This window comes from Haemaphysalis longicornis, unplaced genomic scaffold (assembly GCF_048455015.1).
Source record: "Haemaphysalis longicornis isolate Haplotype H1 unplaced genomic scaffold, Haemaphysalis longicornis Haplotype H1 scaffold_18, whole genome shotgun sequence".
Lineage (NCBI taxonomy): Eukaryota > Metazoa > Arthropoda > Arachnida > Ixodida > Ixodidae > Haemaphysalis > Haemaphysalis longicornis.
Window position 1 is genome coordinate 403,964 of NW_027526282.1, and position 20,284 is coordinate 424,247.

At 46.4% G+C, this 20,284-nt stretch overlaps 1 long non-coding RNA gene across 1 annotated transcript in view; it reads right to left on the reverse strand.

Annotated features, from left to right (window-relative positions):
• The window catches only part of LOC144166533 (uncharacterized), a 65,550-nt gene extending 51,226 nt beyond the window's left edge, over positions 1 to 14,324 (reverse strand). The window contains exons 1-2 of the long non-coding RNA XR_013321694.1: positions 14,268 to 14,324; positions 7,308 to 7,323 (exon numbers count right to left, since the gene is read on the reverse strand). This is a non-coding gene — a long non-coding RNA (uncharacterized LOC144166533). The remainder of the gene's footprint in view (positions 1 to 7,307; positions 7,324 to 14,267) is intronic.
• Positions 14,325 to 20,284: the final 5,960 nt, after the last annotated feature.

Sequence of the window (20,284 nt, forward strand, 5' to 3'; positions counted from 1 at the left end):
CTCGACAGGTTTTCCTACCTGACGATTGACCTCTTGTGTAGTCTTCTGGGCTTCCTAGCTCCCTTGACATTAAAATGCTATACAGACATTATACGCACTTGTTTTGCAGTGTTTTTTATGTAATAGGGGCTTGGCCTTCATAAAGACAAATGGTATGAGGCGGTTGCATCCGGCGAGATAGTATACGCATGTCAGAGGAAATTATCGCAACCTTAGGTAATGCAAGTGGATTTCTATGAACCTGACGTAATTTGTGTGTTTTTACTTCACAAGAATCAGGGTCGTCCAGGCAATGGACATAGAACTGCTGACCAGGGGAGAACAAGATGAGATCATCCTTCCAGGTAGGGGACTTAACTGCTCAGGAGGACTTTGAAATGCGACCAAAAGAGCCTGGCTCTCGGAAAATGGAAGCCTGGGCTTCCGTAAGCGCGGCAGGTGGTTTATGGCATTGCATTAAAAATCCGAAATGCTGCGCAACGTAAAAACTATGTTGGATGATCCCAAGAAAAAATGTCAACATGATTGTGTAGAGCGTACATATCGCATTGAAGGAAGTAACGTACTTCTCTGGCCTTCAAGTAGGGAGGGGGGTTAAACTCTAAAACATTGAGATATCTGGGAGCCTTGCATACACGTGTTACAAGTTGCTAGTATGGTCACTTCTTAGCACATGAGTTAAGCATTTCCTGTTACAGCTGCCTCATTTTCAAAAATGACGCAGTAATCGTGGGCAAGCAAACGTGCTTTATTATCGAAGCCTCAACGCATTTGTTGCATAACAGTACTCATTTCTTTGTTAAAAGCAGCGTGCGCCAAAATTGCACTACTACCACCATACGGTTTAGTTTACAGAGGTTGTAGAGATAGATAGAGTCAGAGTGCACAGAAACAATGTCACTTTGACATGCTTTTGCACGTTTTCCTGTGTCAGTCTTTTGAAGGATACGTAAAAAATATACGGGCGAGTAAAGTTTTTTGGATGATATTGTTGCGATGATGGGGTAAGGAGGATGGTGTATTTACAGGTATATACAATTTGGGCACAGTTCATGGAGGAAGAGTCACGATAAGTCAAGCAAGCCGGTGGTGGCAATAGCGAGACCAATTCCTCGTCTTCTTCTTCGTTTGCTGCAAGCGCGAGGAACATGGCTGGCAAGGCCCAGGCACATAGCCCTCTGGCTTTTATGCATTGAGCTTCTGGTGTGGCCTTACCTTCCTTTTCGTTTCTCTAGAATCACCTCGGCACAATATCCTACACTCTCGGCTACGCAAACGTTTTCTAACTTGTCGCTAGCTTGTAAGTAAATACACACGGCTGTTGATTATCTTGCCTCCCAGGTAAATTAAATGCACCCATACCTGATGTAACAAAACGAGAATCAATTTATTCCATTGAAATAACAGATTCGTTCGTACAACTTCCAAAGAAAACTTAATTCCACCGATTCCGTTAGTGTTTGTTACAGGTGAAGTTACTGACATGAATTTTTGCCGTAAGCCTGCTGCGCAGATGCACATAAAAAGGGCTCAGAAGCTGAAAGGTTGATTGGTAGTTTTTCCTCTTATGAGATTTTAAACAACACGCTTTCCTGACAAATAAATAATTGCATCACTGCATTTGCCAAAACTAATCGAACTCACTACTACATTACAGCAGCTTAACAAGCATTGTCGCTGAAATAGTTCCCACAGGTCAACTAGCAAACTTTCATTGAGGCATCGTTTGATGGAACATAAATGCTCAGCTGCTACTGTATGTTTCATGCTTGCATATTCCGGTGTGCTTTGTATTCGGATGTTTGTTCTTATACAGTCCACATTAAGCCATGCCTTACCAATACACCCAGTTAGTACAGCTGCAGTGAGTCATTGCCTCACTAGTACTTCAGTTTTACTTCTCCAAAAAGGGAAATATAGGTTGAACGATACACTGTTTAACCTAAACATCATACGTTTTGTAGCTCACTCGGATTTTTTTCGACGAGCAACAATGGGTTTTTTGCTAAGAAATCAGAAAACAAACCTAGTGTGTCTCTAACCCGCTTCCCTTTCATTTTTTTCTGGACGTAGCCATTGCGTCACAAAATATAGGAGCAAAGCACCGGCACCGCCGTTGCGCTCTAGACGTAAGCACTGGCAACGGCAGCTTTTATGCCTCTGAGCCATGGCCGACTACGCTTACGTTTCTCTGGCCGGGGACGCTGGCTTGGAAGTTTGATTTCTCACAGTCGAAATGAAAACAAAACAGTTTAACATGCTCGAGCGGCCAGTGTGGAAGCCTTCTACTGATTCCCACATCCCATCCAGCCAGCTGAGAGTGAGGCCTCTTTAGAAGCAACAAGCGTCGTTCAGATATCAAACGCCGCGTGCCGGGCTCACTGCTGGCACCGTTCAGGAGACGTCTTTTTTCATCTCATCTAGCGATAACAGCCACGTCGTATTATCTGTGTCATTGCCCGCGCTTCAACTGACTCAAACGTAACAAGGGCCGATCGACACACGCATTACGGATTAACAAAGATGGCTCAAAGCGAATTGAAAAGCACAAGGGCGTATCGGTAAGCTAACAACTCGAAGTAAGTTCATTTTACTGGCGGTTATGTTCGAACCAGGTGCGGCCACGCTTTACCGTTAGCAATATCCACGCACGGAGAACGGGGGAGATTGGAAGGTCGGGCGGGTCACTTAATGTTATCATGAAGGGACCTTACCTGCTTTGTGCCTGGCATAATGCTCGCAGAAGGCCGGGCTCTGACTGTCATTGGTTATTTACTTCGCTACCTGCCCACCAGTGCTCTCGGAGAACGAAACTGAAAGCATGATGGCTGACTGAATACTGGAGAATCAGCCTACGTCGCAGCGTATAAAAGATGTAGCCTGTGTTTTTCATCTACGCTTAGTTCACAGAAAGCTTTGATTTACATTTATTTCAGATTTTCAGCCACTTGGGAACTGTTTATTTAAGGAAACTGCCTATAGATGCTCCTCCAATAAGCTCTCGTCGTGCAAAACGTTTGTGACATAACAACCCTTAGTACCCAGAAGCATACGGGGCGTCCTGACAGGTTTTGAAGTTTGCGGCGTTGGCTGCCTTATTAGACGACTGCTAGTCGCAAGAGTGGTGTATTTAACTTCTTGGCAGTCAAATGTACAAGAAAACTTGTTGTCTCCTTTTATTTTTTATGGATCACTTTCGTGACCGTGGAAAAATCGGCTGTTTTGGGTGTTCCAGGACATATTTTTTACGAACAATGAGTGATGCTGAAGTGCAAGATGCTAAATTATAGAGAAAAAAATGGGGCTTTCTAACAGCCAAAGTTGCAAACAACAGATTTATTACAAATTGTACAAAAAATTAACAGAGCAAGAAAGTAACAAAAAAAAAGACTGATGAAAACCTGAATGCTACTTTGCACACTCTACACATAACAAAATTGAAATATACAATTTACACATAATTGCCTTACAAATTATAACTGAAAAAATAAGCTCTGTAATTAAAAAAGGTATTTACAGTAATAAAATTATTTGAACGCTAGTTCATTTAGGTTTTCTTGCATAGTCCAGAAATTTCTTTTCTTTTCACAGAAAATGATGAAGGCTAAAGTCTAGATTATGATATGACAGTGGAAGCATGAGGCTTTCCAACAGTAATAATTTCAAACACAGATACATTCAGAATTTTATCAAAAAATGTGAAAACAACATGTAAGAAAAAAAATTGATAATATCCTCAATGCTATTTTGCACATGGTAGTCATAAATACAATGTGACATATATTCTTTGAACATAAATGCTTATAGAATAAAACTGCAAATACGAGCGGTGTAAGTGCAAACGTTATTTACAGGCAAAATATAAATATAAACAAGATCGGCGGCATGCTGCTCCGGAGCGCTACTCCAAAGTAAACTCCGGGCCGTCCTTGGGCAGAAAATTCGACTTTTTCGCAGTCGGCGCGAAATGGTCTCTCCCAAACGAAGTCGACACCCTGCAGATGACAGCTGTGGCCTTTAGAGCAGGGCCGGATCTGTTTACAACAATGCGTGCCCGCGATAGAGCAACCGGAGAAGAAAGCGCAACTCAAGGTCGCACGCCTGGTGACGGTCTGAGGTGACTTGACGCTCTTTCGCTGACCATAGGAAAGTCTGACGAATCGAAGTCGTCTTCCGTGTCTGTGCTGCTACCATCGTGCACAGATTTCAGCTCATTTACACCGGAATCCGTCTAAATTCGCCACTCCCACGCGATGCTTAACTAAAACCTCGCAGTGTCGTCTCCCCGGCGGCAAAGGACATCTAAAAATCCCCCACGCGGTGGAAAAACGAAACCTTCAAGCGAAACTGATGAAATACTTCCTCCGTTACCATTTGGTTGGCGTGAGCAGTCCAGAAGTGCTCGCATAATTCCACAATTTGAATTTATATTCATCGATAGCATACTACCTATGGGAATAGGAAGCGGTCGCGAAAGTGGTAACTACGCTATTGAACGATAATATCGCTTAAATGTCGTTTAATACCACTGTAAATAATTGTTGTACCATACAGTGTATTTTGTGCAGGGCTTACAACAACGCTATTATCGCATATTGCATATTATAATCAATTTTATTATTGTACATATTTCCATAGCTAATCTGACGGTTTAGCAGAGAGCAATAAACTCTGTTCATCACGTGGCAGATTGAAAATACTTTTGTTCTTGTTGCATTTGCAACAGGAACCGGCGTTTATCATTCTAAATTATGTTTTCTTGTTTTCTTTCGTGACAAAAATTATTCAGCAAAGTTTATTCTGTAGTTTATTATTAGTTCACATTATTGCCTGTTTCCTCAAGCGACATGAGAAGTCATCGCTTTTCTCGCACGGTGTGACTGGATTAAACATTTCTTGTTTTGATTATGAAGGAAGGAATTATGTTTAATAAAATATTTAAAACAATAAACTCAGCTGCAGATTGTTGTCTGACAGCCTATGGGCTGCTTAATTGGCAGATATTTATATTTTCGCGTATGCTGGATTGATACGTAAGAGCAGGAGAGCATTTGCGCCCTGAAAAGAGCAGTTAAGGTTTTTTAGAGGGACGACAAAGTTCCCGCGTTGACCCGTTGATGTAGCCCGAGCAGTTGCGGAGCGGCGCTGCTTGAGAAATCACAGCACGCGAATAAGCGTTTCACACCTGAGAACCAGCACACATAGCCGAGTAAGCTATACATACGGAGGAAAAACTTGGGCAGCAGTGAACTCCAACCAGAAGTGACTATTGAAATGTGAGAGAAGGTTGCCCGAAGGGCTGTTAATGTATGCAAGCAGTGCATTGGCGGATGCTGAAAACATTCGATAGTGTCGTAAGTAGAGGGGCTTTAGTTCCTGCAGCCGGTTCGAACATGCCAGCTGCCGTAGTCTTAGGCAGAGACTCTCAACTACTGGAATTTGCACACTGTATCATTTGTAGCATCTCTGAGAGTCATAGTGCACGCTTCAACCTTCGCGCATAATTTTTAATCAGAGAACATATGTGCGGAATCGATCAATCTCCACGTCATGATTTTCGTGTAGCCGTATAGGGAGAGCGGATCTCAGTGCGTGATGTGTACACATCGCGGCATATAAATATTATATTTGGAACCACTTAAAGTTGACAGCACAAAGGGGCCCTCGAGAACACTTCTCAGCTACATCAGAAGGGTGCGAGTGCGAATTACGTTTGTGATATTTCCTGAATCTATCTTCGTGAAAAGTATTGCTAAACAAACAGAACCGCACAGAAGAAACGCTGCGATGACTTCAAGATTGTAATAGATCTGCAACACGTGTGGGTAGACTTTGAGCAGTTATACCCATTTGACACTGTTTTTTCTCAAGAAAGGGACCACTACGGACTAAGATCGCAAGTGTTGCTAGTGAAAAAATGAATAACCTATTCTTTTTTTTGTTTTACATGAATCAGGTGGCTAAATGATTGCATAGTTTGTTTTGTTACACTGAATGTGGACGCAGAACATTGCAAGTCCGAAAGGTACGCTTCGATGAGCAAAGATCATAAAAAGCGTGAGCCGTATCGACGTAGCTAAGCGGGGCAGCGGGGAGGATACCACTCGTAAAGACGCTCCGCTAAGACAATGTAATTCAGCAATATTGCGGATTTTGTAACCCGTAAATATCTGCTTACTTTTGGGGGAGGGGGTAATTTGACCATCGTGTGGTCTAAAAAGGAGAGGGAATCGAAAGAGGGAACCCGATGGTTCTTTGGAATATTTGGGATGCACGAGTTTGAAAGGGAGATTGGAGAAAATTTAAATAGCACGGATCGAAACGATCTATATGAGAGTCGATTGGTTTTGATTGGAGTCGATAAGATAGGTTGACTTACTGAAGTGTAGTAGTGTGAGCATAAGGCAGATGACACACGAAATGCTGGGCACCACACCTGAACGCTACTGCAGGAATTTGGTGACTCATAATTGAAGTGACACAGGACATGTAACAGGCGCAGGCACACCACCCTTCAGGTCTCCTTCACAGCACTTGCCGACGAAAAGCACAGCCAATCAAAATGTTGTGGCGAAATAAATGATCCTCTAGAGATGATAGAAAACCATGTTGGCAAAACAAACACATAATAAAAATGTTTCTTTTTTTGAAATTGCGCTTTGAATAAAAGTTATTATTTCGAAGATCGCCAGCAATTGAGAGGTCTTGTCAGGTGCTGTGAATAGCTGGTTAGTTAAGAAAAACATTATAGTAATATGGCGGTGTATTGTTCACGTAGGCCAATGTGGAAATAATAACCCTAAATTTAAAAGGACAGGTTTCCTACGTATTATCCGCTATATTCTGTTGAGGCTGAGATCTGTTGGTCTTGAATACGTTTTTTTACAGTTATTACAGAAAAATGTTAATCACACCCTCTAATATACACCTGTCCGTAACGTAGTTAGTACATACGTCTGTGTGCCACATTTTGTATAGACAATGTCCACGATTGCACCGTTCTGCAGATCACTTTGTCTTTAACGCGATATCTGTATCCATTCCTCTGAAGCGGGTTCAATTAGGAGTTTTACAAGTACTTCTTAGAGCACGTAGCTTAACCACAGGCGGAAAAATAGCCCTATATTGTTGTTGTGTATGACCGTCGCCAGACAAATTTTGATCCAATCACTGCGACGCAAATAAAGTTCTCGGCCACCATGCACCAACGCAAAATGTAAGCTGAATCGGCGTAGCAGATAAGAAATGAATAAATAAATTTGCACAGATACTACAAAATGATTACATATCCTTGGAAGTGTACTTACCGAGCTCAAGCAACACCTGAAAGACAAAAACAATGCCATGAATTTTAAGGCTGACCTTTTTGAACCATTTTGAGAAATTGACTGCAGATTTAGTTTTCAATAAATATTTTAAATTCAGTAGCTCAGCTTCCGCGCTTTAGGTCCTTCCGTGATGTACACTTGGTATGATTTACACGCAATGAATGCCTTTGGGCCAGGCTTTGTATCTGTATTTGTCAGAAATTGCTTTCCTACAAAAACAGACTTTCGTCTCCTTTCCCTGGATTACTTAACCTTGACGAGTGGCTAGGTAGCAGGTTTACCTTGCGTTTAATAGCCGTAACTTCATATTTGAAATTGATAATCCCACAAGGAATTCGACTGTGCGAGAATGTATGAAGCGAAGCATAGAAGGCGTACTTGCTTCACGCATGGAAATGAAAAGAAACGAACACAAGTGAAAGTGCTTAGCTTGCGTCGAACCAAGTAAATATATTTCTTTTCTGTCACCCGCAATATAACAATGCGAAGGTCGTATCGTAGCCAAAAAAAACCCGAACGTTTGTCGATATTCGCGCAGAATAATATAACACTTGAAGAATTGGTCATCTTGTGTCTCTACGTAAACATACCGCCCCCGAAATCTAATAACTTTTTTCTAACTGCTCTTCTGAAATATCCAAAAAGTGTATAGGCTAACAAGATGAACTGCACTAAGCGGAGCGTAGACGCGATGTTCAGACGTGAAAGCAACGGCTTTGTGCAATATGCTCCGCGCTATCGAAACTTATTTCGCCTCAAAACATTGCCCTCATTCCCGGAACACAGCAGTAACGAGTGAAGACTGTAGGAAAGTACAAAAGTCAAACAACTTGGTGTAATAGGTTCATTGTAAGTGCAGAAATGTAAGTTCCGGGTGCTTAGATTTTGAGGGCACACTTTTAAAAAGGCTGCGCCTAAAAAAACCAAGATAGACGGAACACAAACAATAACATGACAATATCACCATTTTACAATTGCATAGATGTGGTTTCGAGTGTCTAAAATGCCATAAGTTTATTTATGCGTAGAAGTTGTGTTTTTTGTCATCTGTCCATGATTCAGTTTACTTAAATGAAGCAAGGGTGCACCGAGCGTTTATGGAAAAAAGGATCTTGCATATTTCCGAACATCCAAGTGTCCAATAAGGGCGATGTTAGTCTCAGCTTACTGTGTAAGATACCCCACTAAACCAAGTGTGCTTCGCATAAAATAGAATTATATGTACACGATTCAGCGGTGCGAAACGGTCTAAGTAAGTTTGAAAATTATCAAGACCATGTATATTGGTGGCAAAGGCTAAGCTGTGTAGGTATCGGAAACTACGCGAGATAAAAAAAACAACCTGCGAGATCTCAAAAGCAGTCAGGTATATTGTAACGTGTTTATCTGGCAGCAGGCCTGCCTTGCAGTTAGTGCACTGGATTTGATGCAGTGTGTACACAAGAACATCAAAATATCTCTCTTACTTTTGCTGTACAATAGCTAAGTTTGTGAGGTATAACAAGAGAAAATAGTGAAGAAGGCTTTGGTTTTACCTACCACTTCTTTTTCTGTTAAACCCTCTATTCCAAACCGCACACAACACGAGTAATTTCCTGAGCTTTGTGTTATTACATTGTTCAAGCTTCTCCTTTGCTTGTAGACGTGCTATAATGCAATCCTTTCCGAACTAATGAAATTTAAATGTAGAAAGTTAAGGTTGCGATGTGATCTGGATTTGGAAAGAGTCGTTACAATTGGTTTAAATGGGGAATATAGAGATCGCAAATTACGTGGAAAAAGCGTTGAATAAGCTTTTGAATTTGAAAAAAATCCCCACAGCTTGCATTAGTGGTGCAAGACTTGAGAAATAGGAGATCTAGCGGCCCTTCTACATTCTTTGGAGGCCCGGCTGTTGCACCTCAAAAGGATTTTCGAACTTGCCGCTGAACGTTCTCCATGAATGACACGCCGGATTGTGTTGTCCTCAGGTAGTCACTCTCTTCCATAGTAGGCCGCGTTAGATCGCACTAGAACCTGCGGCAACGGGCTTCACGAACTCGGCGTCCGTAACCCGTACTCAACGTTTGTGATCCCCACTTCAGGTGCCGAGGAACGCGAACTGGCGAAGAGAACAGCTCGCGAGAGATCACTCCACGAATGCTGGGCAGAGTGTTCTTGAAGGCCGAATTGGACGACGCCAGGCGCTGCATATGAGGCCGAGGCCAATTGCGCTCAGTATTTTTCTAGGTATTTTTTGGGAGCTTCTCACGTGGAAAAAACCCACGCGCAAGCCTGGATGGCGCCGGGCGTTTTTAACGAGCCGCATGCTCAAATGCTGGGATGGGCTGATTTTTCTGGTAATGCTTCACTGCGGAACTAAAAACAGTTCTGCTGTTGAAACAATCCATCAAGCAAACGCTCGTAGCTGGTTAGTTTTCCCGCTGCAACTTCATTCAAAAGAGCAGTTTGACTAAAAAAAATTGCAGCTGTGATAGCTGTTTCAGGACTGCCGTCTGCACTATTAACACACTCAATACTTTTCTGCAGGGACTAGCGCGTCGCTCAAGCGAACTTTGCGAACGCAATCTGCTTCTCTTTGGAATAATTTTGTTTTGTTTTTATGCCATGCTATTGCTATCCATGTTACACCTTCACTCACACCTAACAACCTGATATGATAACAAAAATAGCCGTGATCATAAGTAGCTTGTTGTCTGCAGTAATTAGCCGAAAGAGTCATTAGACAGGAGGAAATTCCCTCTGAGAAGAAACAGCCCTCGGCTTCAAAGCTGTACGTGACAGGCTTTATTTTGAAGGCGCGTATCTAGACCGCACACTACGCGTTGAGAAGACCAGAGGTCACAATTACCAACTGTCTCCTGCAGAACGCATTAGTGGTGGTGACCTGCGTGGATATGCTCAGACTCTATAAACTTGTTTAGTTTATATACTGATGATTGTTACAACATGGGAGCGTGTTCCAATAGATTCAGCGTGTCGCTACTGGTCAGTCAAGCATGGGCGTGCGTGCTGTGCGCAAGAAAAACAAGTGTCTTGGCCGTAAAGTCTTAGGTTTAGTTGGTCGGAACTTTTAAATTATTTTCTTATCTACTATGATTGATGTCCTTGATTTTGGGGTTTAACGCACCGACGCAACGCAGGTGATGAGGCGCGCCGTAGTGGAGGGCCTTAGATTAATTGTGACCACCTGCGGATCTTTAACGTGCGCCGAAATTCGCGCACGTGTGGTGCACGTGATAGCGTCACGTGCGCCAATGCCACGTGACGCTATCCCGTGGCATTGACCGAGAGTGCAAAGGGTAAACCGGCAGATGTGCTGGGTAAGTACATCGTCTATATCCCCCGTATACACGTGTACTCCCAGTTAAATTGGTAAGACAATAGGCTCTCGCTCCAGTTGTCGATTCGTTCTAGATTCGATTCCAGGAAGTTCCAGTAATTTATTTTATTTTTTCCTGGGTCGTTGTCGTGGAAGCCGACGATTGCGACAGGATCCTTGGCTGGTAAAGGTATAAAGCTTCGCTTTAAAATTGCATTGCCAGGTGCACCGTCGACTTTAACGTCAATTACCCAGCATACCTAGGCAAGTCCACAAGCGGATTAGAATTCCGTGTTGGTTATGTAGCCAAGCCTCTTGGCGCTTCCGAATTCGGTTTTCCGGAGTCAACGCAGTTTTCAGAATTGCTGGAAATAAATGGCGTCAGCACTGGGCCAAATATAAGGCCATCAATAAATGTGAAATATCAGCTGGGTGCGTTACGCTGTGGCTCCTCCGGAGGCGAACTCAAAACTATCGGCGTATCAACGGGGTAAACGTCCCTAGAAAAAAATATTTGATAGAACAAGGTTCAAGTACTTCATATAGTAGCGGAGAAGTCCTAAACGCCCTTTCGTGAAACATAGGTTTTCGTTAGTTGTTATTCAATTGGGCGAGTTCTGGCAGCGTGGTGGACCAGGGCTGTGCCAAAACACAGCAGGGACGAACGATATGCCGAGTGACGGTGTGGACCAGTACAATTCATTTGGTAGATTCCTGTAGGTGCCCACTTGAATTGCATTATAGTTGAAGAGCTCGGGTCGGGTGCATTTGCTGGAACCGTATGTGGGGCTATAGCTTCTAGTTTGCCCTGGGCTATTTGTAGAAGGCTCTCGGGAACGACCTCTACCTTGGTGGTGTTGGGAGCACATTGTTGTGGTACGACGCACGGCGAAGTGGCTGCGGTATTTTGAAACCGCGTGATTTAAGTGCGAATGCACTTCTTAAGCGAGCCTGAATCGTCCGCCGCCGTCGTCCGCATAGCAACAGCTGCGGGTGCGCGCGCTCCTCGTCTTCCTCCTCGTCTTCCCTAGCAACGGGGGGAGATGGGCGCGCGCTACTCTCCTCCTCTTCTCTCCGCTCAGTGACTGCGGGTGTTGGGCGCCTCCTCTCCACTTCGGGCGGGAGATCTCTCGCTCGCGTAGCGGGCGCTCCGCATTCCGACGCGTGAGGGCGCTCGTGTAGCCCTCGCCGTAACGGCGGGCGCTACTCTCCTCCTCCTCTCTCCGCTCAGTGACTGCGGGTGTTGGGCGCCTCCTCTTCACTCCAAGATCACGATATCCACCGTAATCGCGCAATCAACAACCGTGCATTCGCACTTACACACTCTCCCCCTCGGGGAAGTGCGAGGGAATTTTTTCTTCTCTAATCCCTTGGCTCCGGGCTTGCACCTAAGTCGGACATTCCTGATTTCTTCACTCGACAGTGCTGTAGTTCTTTCTTGCAGGTAATAACCCGAAGATGGCTTGGCAAGCAAGACCGACTTCGTTTTCTTCGGTAATAGGGATGTGTACTCGACGGTCACAATTAACACATCAATTATTGGCGTTATCGGGCTGCCTGATGTCTGAGCACACTACGCGAGTCGGGGAAAGCTCAACACTCTCCTTTGGTAACAACTACATGAGCGTTCGCTTGCGAGGCGTCCTATCTGAGAAGTTTAGGAATTTAAACAAAAAGCGGCCGCTGCACAAAAACATAGCAAGCAGTGCATGAGCAGTGAACGAAAACAAGCCGTGCACGAAACACATAGCGCTGCCGAATCATCATCCTTAGTTCACGGAGGCTCTCAGCAGTTACGCGTTTGTGCGGATTGATCGCTTCTTCGACACCACACTTATGGTACACTGAAATCAGCCGGCTTCGCGGGAGTGGAAATAACGACGCTGGAGCAGCCGGTACGAGGCATGCTCGCGTGAGAATGGGGTGACCACTTGAGCGTTTTTAAATGCAGAGCACAGGTCCGCAACAGCTCAGCGCGCAGGCGCGCCCTCTCCCCCACTCATCCTCTCCCGCATCACGCTACCCTCCTCGCTCTCAACAACAGGTCCGCACCCCTTCCCCTACACTATATAAAAAAATAATACTTATCGGCGCCTGGTTTCGATCCCACGACCCTGCGGGTGGAACGCAAGGTACATGGTGCTCTACCCACTGCGCCACAAAGCCGACACAGAATGGAAGGCTACGAACGCGCCTTATATCCTTGACTCATTCAAACTACGCCAAGAAGCTGCTGATACAACGCATTCACTACGTGTGGGCGGAACGCGAGCTACATGGTGCTCTTCCCACTGCGCCACAAAACCGACACAGAATGAAAGGCTACGAACGCGCCTTATATCCTTGACTCATTCAAACTACGTCAAGAAGCTGCTGATACAACGCATTCACTACCACCAACTCCCCAAACACTAAACGTTAACGCAATACACCCACCACCTATGCGACGCATTTACTCGAGTCCCCCTCGCGGGGAGATGGGCCCTTTTTTGAGTAAGTGTCCCACGGCCTGCGGCCACATCAAATGTCGGCGCGAGGAGAGGGAAGGTTTCATCACACATGATACTATTGTAGCGTGGACGAGAAGGTGAAAGTAAACATAAGGCAGTGGGAGGAAAACACATAGGCAAACAAAACAGACGACAGGTTCGCGGTGATACTCGCAAAATATATTTACGAAGACATGACTTCGTTGATAACGGGGGGCAAGTTGGATACTTTTTTATTCTGGTTTTCTCTAATTGTACCAGTGTGCTAAGACCATTTTTTTATTTTCCGCGGCACGTCTCCACTAGGCTCCGAACTGGTAACGCTCTTAATTTGTGAATGAGACATTGTAGAACCAGATAAGCATTAAACGCCAAGACTTCAGCCTTATCGACTAACTGACCAGTGGCAATACCTGAATGACCAGAGGCTGTATGGACGGCCAGCTACTCCTGCCATACAAAGGGAAGGGTTTTTGCTCATTTCATTGCTAACATGATAACTGAACTACTGTCACTTCAGCGGCTCGAATGTACGTTTTTTAGCTACCTGCAAACCCATGCACGTAACTGCTCAAAAGTGTATCCGAAAAATTCTTTGTCAACCGCAGATAGTTACGTACATATGCAGCACACCATGTGAGTGAGAGCGCCACCAGGACCTTCTAGTTGAAATAAAGATACTCAAACTAAAAAAAAAATTTCAGCGCTAAGGGAAATTCTGCTCCATTGAGCGCATATCGGGAGCAGGATGTGGTGAGCCATCCTCGCGTGTGGTGCTTTGCGGTCTTTACCATTGAACACTCACTTTATTTTAGGCCATGGTAGAATAAATGGTGCCCCGCTTTTATTGGCCGCAATGTGGTCGAAATGTTTTTTAGTAAGAAGTTTTATTTTCCTCGTCCATCTTTGCTTTGCCTGTTAAATTTGTGTGACCCGGGAAATGTAATGTTATCCATAGCATGACGTTTGGGGCTTAAATGTTTCTTAAATAAGAAGTATACCTAATTGTTCATACAATGCTCATCAGCTAAGCTGCAAGGTGTCAGTAAACTTCCGCTTGCGCAAAAGGACAAAGAAATTTCTTAAAGATTTGACATCAAAAGGTGATTGTAATCATATAAATCTTACCAGCAACCAAACAAAACCAGTTCCTGCCTTCGTACGCACCACGCTTGTGACGACCATCTGAAATGAAATAAAACAAAAAAGTAACACCCATTCGAGAAACCACCTCGCTATACTACTGGCGAACTCTGACAGGACACTTACTTTATTGAAAAGAGGCTTGTGTACTTTTTTTACAGAACTAACATACAAGCGCTGAAAACATACTGCAAACGGTCTAATGTGCGTTAAGTTGAGCCCTTAAAGCAGCTTCTCAGATCGAATGAAATTAAGGCATCTCAAACCATGAAATTCTCTGAGTGTTGTCGTCCATCTAACGGAGAGGACGGATAACGCTTTCGCAATGAGCATGCTGCGGTTAAGCTTAACATCATACAGGTTTGAGTTTCTGGCGTGGCCCGCATGCCGGCAACCATGAGTGTGCCGCCATGTCGGCGGCTGCGCGTCCACCTTGCGAAGGCGGTGACGTATGCATGGGTCCTGCGCAGCGCAGCCGGCCTCAAGTCCTTGATATCTTCCGGGTTGCCCGCGACGCAGTTCATGTTTTTCTTGTAGGTGGCTGGTTCGAGTGATTATATACATTCAGTGGGCCACGTTGGTTACGCGAAGAGTGTGGCTGTTCATTCATTGGTATGGCTTCCTTGCGCTGCCAGCGAGTAGGAGTTGGTCGTGGCTCAAAGGCTGCAAAGTGAGCGCCATAATGCTCCTGCGCTTCCCTGGTGGCGTGGCGCAAACGACGTCCGGGTTTACTTCCGGGTAGTACAAAGCTTAGTGCTGCATACGCAGGATTGTTTTGCGACATGATCTCTAACCCATCTCCGACGCGTCCGATCTCTTCAGGCGATCAACTTAGCTTTAGAAAATAAAAAATTACACCATCTTCCCGTGAGAGAACCCTGATTGGTATGCGAAGCAGCCATGGGGTCGACTAAAGCTCCCATTAGTTTTCAGTTCGTCGTTTCCGTTGACGTTCAGCTCCGCGTACCTTCGTTGCATCAGTAGCTTCGTGACGAAGTTTGAATGAATGAAGGACATAAGGCGCGTTCGTAGCACATGCTCCCGTCTCGGTGTGCAGCGCAGTAGGAAGAGCACCACGTACCTCCCGTTGCTTCCAGAGAGTCGTAGAATCGAAACCGGGCGCCGCCTAACTATTTCTTTTTATAATGCACTGCGCTGACGTTAGCTCAAACACTGACGGGGCTGAAGAGACGTGACTGCGCAGTAGAGTGCGGACGGCGGACAAGGGAGGGAGGGACAGAGCACCGAGCATGAGATGCTCCGCATCTAAAAAAGCTTTGCAGCGTTAAGTACGTTTGAGCGTCGAGAAAAATGCTGGGACGGTGACGGTGCTCTGCCACTTTGAAGTGAAGTAAAATTTGAAGTGAGAGCTTCTTCTTTAAACTACTACACTTGGTGACAGGGACGTTTCAACAGCACGAATTAAAAAAAGAAGTAAGGCAATCGGCGATGATCATGCTTAACCGTCAGCGAGTCCGGCGGACCGCAGGCTCGTCTGCTGCGGTGCGCCGCGCTTTTGAGTACCTCCGCACTATGCGTGCCCTTTCATGAAATACTGCTTGTTTGCGCCGCCGTTACAAATACATGGTGCAGCGCTAGCTTGCCGTTTTATTGCGTGGTTCGGTGATAAAATGGAGTGAGCGTCAGAAGCGTGAAATCTGCTTCGTGATTCCGAAAGCAGTGGCCGTAAAACAAAGTGGTCGGGCGAACAGAGTGACTGTTCTGTTTCCTTGTTTGCTCTCAATTTATTTGATTACGCATTTGCACCATATGTCCCCAGTTTTCAATTATTACACCAGAACAAGGGTCGGAAACGTTTTGACGTGCAGTGCCGAGTTGAATGAAGTCGACATGGCGGCGGCCTTGACGGCAAATCGACTGGTAGGGCGAGGGGCTATGAGGGCAAAGGGAAAAAATTCAGCGAATTGCCTATAATATTTGACAATAATCTGATAAAGTGTTAAGATGGGGAAGATGCAACTGGTAGCGATCTTTGTCCCGGTCCTTCTCCCGTTGTGTAACCCCATTTGAGGTCAAAGCTGTCGTGTCGTCATTCAGATTCTTAGTGACCGAGCGGGGGCGTTCTGACGAGGGGCTGGGAGCCTCATAATGCAGCCCCGTGGGCCACATTTGGGCCGCTGTCTGTAGGTTACTGAGACCTGCAGTCTACGACAATCAACACAGTCAGTGACGATCATATGTAAATATTGGGGCGCGCACCGAGTATGCGGCTGTGTTATGTTATGTAAATATATAGAAGTGCACATCTCTGCAGGTAGCGGACGTGAGATTGGGCGCTTGTTTTGCGTCCTGTAAATGCGCTTAATTTATTTGACTCCGTTGCCCAAATTACTCAATAATAAACATGTACCCTGCTGTTCGTGAATCGTGCGGCTTGAAAAGTTAAGCAAGAATCATTTTGTTTGCGCAAATACGAAAGAAAATTTCAACTCGTTTTCAAGGCGGACCTAGGCCAGTAGTGTCAGGTGTGTAGGCTGCGCATTCTCGCGTCCGTTTGCATGCTCCCGCTGAAGCGACGATTTACAGTTACCTGAGGGTATATTGCCGCGAACCATACATTGGGTTTGTTTATTTGTGTTTTGCTTTTACCGCCCGGCTGCGCCCGTCTGTGTTATCTCTGCGCCAAGGGAAGCGCGTGTTCCATTCTTTCTTTCTGTGCCGCATGTGTTATCTGTTGTGATAGGGAGAGCATTCCGATCTAACGTGAACAGCCCAGAATAATCTTCTTGGATCTACTATGTTCTCGATGTGAATCGACGTTTCGAGAACCACGCGCGCCGAAAGATAAAAAGCCAGCAGTGCGGACGCGTGGCCGGGACATTCGATTCTGCGACGCTCGCCGACGCAAGTCACTTTGTTGACCGCTGCTTCGCCGCCTCTGTATTCTTTTGAGTTGTTAGGGGAGCACAAGTTAGCTCCAATAAACTTGTTTCTCCTTCAAGACAACTGCGTCGTCCTTGGCTTCGTGACATCTGGTGGAGGTGCGGGGTACTCACCCTTTATGCTCTCTAGGACATCTGGAAGCCGCCAAGCCAGCCCAACCAGAGAAAGCCGCCGACTGCCAGGATTTCTACCCTAGTTCGGTTTGATGCCAGAAGGGCCCAAGAAAAGGAACGCTGCAACCAACACAATGGTGCAAGAAACAACGTCGCCAATCGTCCTGCAGCAGCCCCGGGAACCGCCATCGTTCCGGGGGGCCCCCGCTGAAGACCCCGAAGAATGGTTGGAGAAGCTGGAGCGCGTCCGCACATTCAACAGGTGGGACGACGAAGAAACTTTCCGGCATGTCTTCTTTTACTTAGAAGATGCTGCTAGAACTTGGTTCGAGAACCATGAGAGTTCTTTGACCGACTGGACTCAATTCGAAAGGGAGTTCCTTAAGACCTTCACTACCGTTGTGAGAAAAGAGCGAGCTGCGCTTTTGCTTGAAACTCGAACGCAGCACCCCAACGAAGATGTCGTGATCTTCGTTGAGGCGGACCCCGAAATGACCGAATAAAAGAAGCTCCGGTTTCTAATGCGAGGAGTGAAGCAAGAGCTTTTTGCTTGTCTAGTCCGCAACCCGCCGAAGACGGTGGCTGAATTCGCGTCTGAGGCAGCTGCGATGGAGAAGATGCTAGAAATTCGAACGCGGCAATACGACCGCCCTGTCAACGCGCTGTTCTCGGAGACCATCGGTGCTGCAAATGGAAGCTCCGATACATTGCGAGAGACCATCCGAGCAGTGGTCAGGGAGGAGCTTCGGAAGTTTTTTCCAACGACGCCGCAACCTCAAGTGGCATCCCTGACCGACGTAATCCGAGAAGAAGTCCGAAACGCACTGGGAACTTCTACGCCGTCGGAAGCACCCCGCGAACCACAAGCCATGACCTACTCCTCGGCTGTTCGTCAACCCCGCCCCGCTCCAACCCGTCGTCAAGAGGCCGAGCCATACCGCCGTCCAACGCCGCCCGCCCGACGTCCTGTAGACCAATACCAGACGCCAAGGAAGACCGACGTGTGGCGAACGGCCGATAATCGCCCGCTCTCCGGAGGCGGAAGGTCCTCCAGTCCCGTTTCACCAACAAACTCGAGCTCAGCAGAGGCGCGAACAATCGAGTTTGATATCGCCTCCACCTGTCAGGGGTGCCGACCGATTGAAGCATCTCTTTCTCTGTGACCTCAATTTTCGCAAGCCGTTCTTGCGGGTGTAAATTTGTGATTTTAATTTCTGTCATCTCTTTAAGTGCTTCTTGCTCTAGGGCTCTTTCCGCGCGCGCGATTTCTCGCTGAGCGAGCACCCACTCCGACAGCTTTTCGCCGCTTTCACACTAAGCACTCCCAAAGTTCTGTCAACCTTAGTCTGAGCTATAACTGCAAATTCCTTTTTCACGTTTCTTCTAACTGGGGATGCACTCGCGCAGCCTCGTGCTATGCAGCATTCTCTTCTCGCGCCTTCGCGAGAGCATTGTCCACCCACCCCCGAAAATGTGCATCACGGAACCCGAGAAGCTCGATTGCCGAAATTAAATCCTGCACGTTCATTGTGGTCTCACGTTTATTGTTAGAATACGGAAGTGGGAAAAAGCCCAATGGCTGTTCGCCTTAAGGTTCCAGAAACAGAAATGTTGTCAAGCACGCACGATGCCGACACACTGGCAGTGGGTCTCCACCATCCTGTATGGCTTGTGATGTAAAGAGAAGGGTTAATAACTACTGGGCTAGACCTGTCTACAAGAGGACGCAGAAAGTGGCACCGCAGTCACTGTCGAAAAAAAGAAAAACTACCTGCCGGATTGCCTGTTGGTTGACTTCTGGCTCGTGTATTCTCGTGCATTCCGCATTTAAATATAGTCATTAGGTTGATGTCTTGGCTTGGTAGTGTAGCGCAGTTTATGTGAACTAATGTTTTCGGGGAAGGGGGGGGAGGGTTCAAGCACGATTACGTTAACTATTTATTGCGTGACTGTTCACTCCCAGAACTACGCGACGGCCTGTGTTGTTTCCAGAGTGCGTGTGACGAGGGTTCGCACTGCGTACACCTCTTTGTGCAGTCTTTTTTAAAATTTTCTACGGAATGAATGTGTGAGTTGAGGTTCCTGTTGTGACGATGAACGCGACGACAACCTCAAGGGAAAATACCCACACAGTACTCGTGCGGGGATTGCCCTTAGAGCGGTTGTGCCGAGAAGAAGTGGCGAGCCACAGAAGGGGTGACGTTAGCCAATGGGAAGTGGTCACACGCTAAAAGATGGGGAGGCCAGCCTGGAATGAGAGACAACGCCGGGACGAGTGGACGGAGCAGGTTGAAGAATCGCGACGTCCAGGATGAACACTTCAAGCTCACCGGGTTTCCGGGACCCGTGCTCGAGACTTGTCTACCTGGTGCCATGGCATCCTGTAGCCGATGCGCGACTCCTGACTCGTGGAGGCATGCACCGATGGCGTGCGGCGCCCTTGGACGACTCGCCCCCTGCTGCCCGTCGGCGACCTGCAGTGCGCAGCTGCATCTGCCCGCTTCTAGAATGTGCCATATCGTGAGCGGTTGCTGACCAGACCGTTGTATACGAGAAGAGCGGTGCGTCTTCCTCGTCGGTGTTTGGGCGTACGACGCCGTCGTCGTAGCCCCGCAACGCAACACCGCGCATCGTCACCAGCAGCCACGACCCCCTGCGGACAATGCCTCATGGCCCAGAACAGTTAATGGGGACTTTTCTGCGTGCTTTCTGTAGGTTTGGTATTTCTTAGAGTTCTGTACAGGTTGTTGAGATTTGAGTTAAAATTGCCTGCCGTGTGTTGGGTGAATAATATGTTTTTGTGCCGTTGTCCAGCACCCTCGTCAAATTATTGGCACTGTGGCAGGTCCCAGTCACCACAGAATAGCTGAAAAGAACCAGCGCGAGAGTTTCCCCTTACCACAGAGAAGCAATTTTGTTCAAGCATCAGTCAGACGATTTTGTGTAACTCTCCTTTCTAGCTTATTCGCGAGGTTCAGCTCTGAG